The sequence below is a fragment of the Adiantum capillus-veneris genome, chromosome 2 (assembly GCF_014529385.1).
Source record: "Adiantum capillus-veneris isolate H3 chromosome 2, ASM1452938v2, whole genome shotgun sequence".
In the NCBI taxonomy this organism is placed as follows: Eukaryota; Viridiplantae; Streptophyta; class Polypodiopsida; order Polypodiales; family Pteridaceae; genus Adiantum; species Adiantum capillus-veneris.
In genome coordinates this window covers 123,129,084-123,135,083 of record NC_140932.1, presented here as the reverse complement: position 1 = coordinate 123,135,083, position 6,000 = coordinate 123,129,084, and positions in this window count along the sequence as shown.

Here is a 6,000-nt window from a genome sequence, read left to right as displayed (position 1 = left end):
TCAGTCACTTGTGCCAACAACGCCTCTTATCCAGCTCAGGGAGTTGGAAAGATTGTGCTCACTGCTGCTAATGGCAGTTCCTTCACACTTGTTGATGCCCTTTATGTACCTGGGATCAAGAAGAATCTCTTGTCTGTATCCGCACTTGCTAGACTTGGACTTGTAGTCAAATTTGTGCATGACAGATGTACAGTTCATGATCTCGGTTTTGGTGATGAAATTGTTGCATCTGGCCTTTTGTGCCGTGGGCTGTATAAGCTCACTTTGTATGACAAGTGTGGACAAAATTTTGCAAATGTTGTTGCAGATTCAAGGGCTATTTCAGATGCAAAACTTTGGCATGCACGTTTTGGTCATCTGAATTTTGTCAGTTCGCTACATTTACAGAAATCTAATATGGTTGCTTCTTTGTTGCCTCTTGAAGCACCTGTCAAACATGTTTGTGAAGGCTGTATTTTGGGTAAGATGCAGCGTTCTAAATTTCCAAAGGATGGTTCAGTTCGGGCCACCAGTTCAGGCCACATGCAGGTTGCAGCCTGTGCATAGTGATGTTTGTGGGCCCATACAAACTCCGTCCTTGGGCAATTACCTGTACTTTGTGACCTTCATTGATGATTACTCCAGGCATGCATGGGTATTTCTGCTTAAGCAAAGTTCGAAGTTTTTATGTGCTTCAAACAATTTCTGGCTATGCTGAAAATATCTTGAAATGTACTATGGGCACCCTCCGTTCCGATCGAGGGGGGGAGTATATGTCTCATGAATTTAATGCATTCCTGGCTAGTCGTGGGATAAAATACCAATGTACAGTGCCTTATACACCTCAGCAAAATGGTGTTGCTGAGAGGAAAAACAGGTCACTGACGGAAATGGCACGATGTATGGTCAAAATTCAAGCTTTACCGCATTCTTTTTGGCTTGAGGCCATCATGTGTGCCACTTATGTACTTAACAGGTGTCCTATGAAAGCTTTGCAGTCTATTACTCCATATGAAGCATGGCATGATAGAAAGCCTTCTATTAAGCAGATGCGTGTTTTTGGCTGTTTGGCATATGCTTTGGTGCCACAAGTGCAGCGCAGAAAATTGGATGATAAGGCTGTCAAATGTATTTTTGTTGGTTATAGTGTTGAAAGCAAAGGTTACACGTTGTATCATCCACAAATAAAACGTAGTCTCATTTCACGGGATGTAGTGTTTGTGGAAGATTCTGTTGAGCCCTTGCTATCATGTACTAGAGACAATAATGTAAGCTCACAAGACATTTATGACACTTTGTTGCCTCTTTTCAGTGGTGGAAATACGAATGTAAGTTCCAATGAGGCAAATGTACAACCTATGGGGTTTCTGAAAATGTTGTAGATCAGCCTATTACTAATGCAGATGTACATGATGTACTTGACGAGGAAAGGGCTGAAAATGAGCAGGCTAGAGCTATGCCAAAATGGCTAGTGCACACTTTGTGTGAGAGTAAATTGGATGCACCTTTGTCTAGTCGTACTCGTTCAGGCTCTCACCATGCATCTTATGCATCAGATTTTTATGATTTGGCTGTGTCTAGCTTACATGATGTTGAGAAGCCTCTGTCTTTTGATGAAGCACAGAATTCAGAAAATTGGATGGCTGCCATGCAATCAGAATATGATGCACTCATAGAAAATGACACATGGGCTTTACGTGATTTGCCTCCTGGCAAAAAGGCCATTGGTACGAAGTGGGTTTACAAGTTGAAACGCAAGCCGGATGGTGAGATTGATCGCCATAAGGCTCGACTTGTTGCAAAGGGTTATGCACAGCAAAAAGCCATAGATTATGAAGAGACTTTTTCTCCCACTTGTCGTATGACTACTGTGTGTTTTCTATGTGCATTGGCAGCTCATTTTGGTTGGGATGTACATCAATCAGACATTGTTACTGCTTTCTTGAATGGTGACATATTTGAGGAAGTTTATGTAATGCAGCCTCGCGGTTTTGTCATAAAAGGACAAGAAGACAAAGTGTGCAAATGTAAGAAGGCTTTGTATGGGTTGAAGCAATCTCCTCGTGCTTGGTATGAGAAAGCTGACACTCATTTGGTCAAACAAGGCTTTCGTAATAGTCCAACAGAAAGCACATTGTATGTAAAGCGTGAGGGTGATGTACTTCTCATTGTGGTTCTTTATGTTGATGATTTGTTGATCACTGGACCAAATGAGAGACATATTAAAGGCTGATTTGAATGCTACTTTCAAGATGAAAGATTTGGGGCTGTTGCATCATTACTTGGGTATACAGTTTAAGCAATGTGATGGTGGTATTGCCTTCTGTCAGAAAAAGTTACATAGAGACATTGCTATGTAAGTGTGGACTTGAGGAATGCAAACCTATTGCCACTCCCATGGAAACAGGTTTGAAGTTGAGTCTACATGATGTTGGCGATCGTGTTGATGTCACTCTTTACCAAACTGCTATTGGTTGCCTCATTTATGTATGCAACAAGAGGCCGGATATTCAGTTTGCAGTCTCACAGGTCAGCAGATTTATGCATAGCCCAGGGTCTAAGCATTGGTAGGCTGTCAAGAGGATTTTCCGCTACCTTAGTCGCATTTTACATCTTGGCTTGTTTTATCCCAAGGGGGGATCATTGCCGCCAGACTTACATGCTTTTTCGGACTCAGATTGGGCTTGTTGTTTTGACACACGAGTGTCCACAAGGGGTTTTTGTTTCATGCTTGGCAGTTCATGTATATCATGGTTGAGCAAGAAGCAACCTACTGTGGCCACTTCGAGTTGTGAGGCTGAGTACAGGGCAGTCTTCACAGCTACAGTTGAGTGTGTATGGCTCAGACGCCTTATGGTTGATTTGGGTGTTGGACAGGACACTGCCAACACTATCTACACTGACAGTCAGAGCGCATTGGCAGTTGCGAGAAACCCAGTTTTTCATGCTCGCACAAAGCACATTGAGGTGCATTACCACTATGTCAGGGAGAGGCTCTCAGCAAGAGAGATCATCTTGGCTTATGTGCCAACACAGGACAACCTTGCAGATCTTTTTACAAAGGCATTGTCTCGTGAGAAGATTAAAGATTTCCTCAAATCTTTGGGCTTACTCCCCTTTGTGGATTGATCCTGTCCTGAGGGCATGGCACTTCCCTTTACTCATGTGCCAGCTCTCGTTCACCGCATCACTCCAGGGGGGATTTGTTACCATATACATGTGGTAGTGATGTGTGTGAACACACTAGGACCGCCGGGGTATTTTTTCCCTCTTTAGGAGGTTTTTTCCCCCGTGCATTGTATATACGCCCATCACTCTAGGGCTATCTATCTTTCCATTGCACACTAAGTAACACACTCTCTATTGTGTGCCTTGAGCTTCCTTCGTATTCTCCAAGCTGTGTGTGTTTCTCTACAACCCTAATTCCAACAGTTCCAAAATATATTTTTTTATTCTTTTATTTTTTTAATGGACACGGATTTCGATGCGCTATTTCCAACCTTCTAGATGAAACTTGGCTTCCAAGATAGGAGCTCTAAACTAAGCTCCTCCTCTCTTTCTTTCCTAAAAGTACTCCTCCTACTCCTTCTCCTCTAAAATTACTCCTCCTTTTCTAAAGTTTCTCTCCCTTTCCTAAAATTGCTCTCTCTTTCCAAGAGAGTCAACTCTTATCTTTAGATACAATCTTACAACTTAAGTTTCCCATCAATCTTATGTTTTCAAGTGAATAAGGGTCATAATTAATAGTTCTAAAGTCCGATTTTTTATCCGATCGTTCTATTAGAATGCTCTTTGACTTAATAAAATGCAGACCTCAAATATTTTCAAAGTAAATGAAATAATTTTATTGAAAAATGTTGGGTACATTACATGCATACTGCCATTGTAGGTTTTTGTGAGCCATCTTTTGGCTACTACGACAGTTCCTACCATTTCTGAGACTTGGTCCGGATGATAGCCATTTATGAGACTTGGCTATACGTTTTTCTACATAACCTACATTGTTGAGGGTTGATAGCATTGAGCTGGGATATTCTCAAATGTGGAGATACCTTCGATGATAGAAGTAGCTGGACCATCCCTTATGAGGCCTCGCCATAGGACATGCATAGAGTGATATAGGTGCTTTTGACGCCGAGTTGGCGGTCTATAGTGAGTTTGACAGTTTATGCACCTCAATTGGCCTCTATACAGTGTGCTTTTGAGAGGCATTGCCATCTTTTATGCTTTGTGAGTGACATACTTGGTCATTTTGTTTTGTATTTTGGTTACATAGTCCCAAATATGAAGGAGACTCTCTCGAGATTTTCCCAAAATTTTTGGTAGTTTTGTCACCATGTCTACTAGCAAAGACCATGACATTTATGACATAAAGAAGTTTGATGGCACTAATTTTCAGCTTTGGAAGAACCAAATGCATGATGTTCTTGTCCAAAAGAAGAAAAAGTTGCCTATTGCCTATGCGGCTAGAAGTGAAGATATGCACATGACTCAGTTTCAGTGGGAGGAGCTTGATGAGCTATGCAGGTCTACGATTAGACTACACTTTGGTGAGTCGGTGTACTTTTTAGTGTTAGAATGCGAGATTGCTCATGCTTTATGAAAATTATGCGACACTTACAAAAAGGATACGACTAGTAATAAGGTTTTCATGATGCGAAAACTTTTCAACCTTCATATGAAGGAGTCAGCTAGGGTTGCCAGCCATATTAATGATTTTGATTCTTTTTTTGCCAGATTCGTGCACAGTGCATGACCATTGATGATGAGATGAAAGCAATCTTTTTCCTTTATTCAATGCCACCCTCTTGGGATATCTTTTGCACAGCTATTAGTAACTCAGAGGAGATGCGTCGGAAGACCACGACTAGCTCGCATTATAGTGAAGCTTATTATGTACAAAGGGATGATAAGCAACGAAAGGGCCGTTATTCGCAACGTCACTCCAAGAAAGAGAGCAATAGAGATGCATCATAGGGTATATCAAAGTCTCGTGGTCACTGCAATATTCAATGCCATTATTGTGATAAGTTTGGTCACATAAAGAAGGATTGTTATGCTTGGAAGCGTGACAAAGAGAAGGGCAAAGGTAAAGGCAAAGATCATGATGATAAAGAGGAGAAACCAAAGAGTTCGGTTAAGATTGAATAACTGGACATAGTTCAGGATGACAGTGATGCACAAGACATTGATATGTTGACTGAAAATAATGATGTCTTTTATGATGCACAGGAAACTCTATCTTTGTAGAGTTCTATGCTAGTTGAACTCCTTGTTAGTGGTGAAATATCATATACATGGATTCTTGATTGGGTGCTTGGTTGCATGTCACATCTCATAGGCATTGGTTTACTACATACGAGGAAACCATTGGCTCTGTTACACTTGGTGACAGTTACTCTTGTGACATTGTTGGTGTAGGTGATATTGCCATGGTTATGGAAAATTGGGTGAATTTTATCATCCATAATGTGTGTCATGTTCCAGCTTTGACGCGCAATCTGATTTCGATTGGACGTCTTGATGACTTTGGGTTACAAAGTCACTTTTCATTAGCAGCATTAGGAAAAGTTTGGACTCAAAAATGGGCCTTGTACGAATTGTTGATGTGGCATAGCTTTCAAAAAGTGGGGATGGGTAAATTTTTTGCAAATAAGATCCAAACTTGTCGAAGGTTGGATATTTAGAATCTACTCTTCAAATGCTATCTATTGATATATAGCATGCATGTATCGGACATTGCCTTCATGTAGATCTAGAAAAATGTGATTTTAGATTATCGTAATGGTAACAAAACCTGGCTGATTGAAAAAAAATGGCATAACTTTCATAGAAGTCATCCAAACTTTTCAGACCTTGGCTCTTTAGAATCCATTTTTCAAGAACTTTCCAATGATAGGTCATATCATGGGGTTCTAAGCAATATTTAGAGGGGTCTACCGGGTTGCTTTCTTTTGTACAACTTTGATGATGTGGCACTCTTAAAAGGCCCAAAAATGAGTTCAAAATTTTTCTAATGCT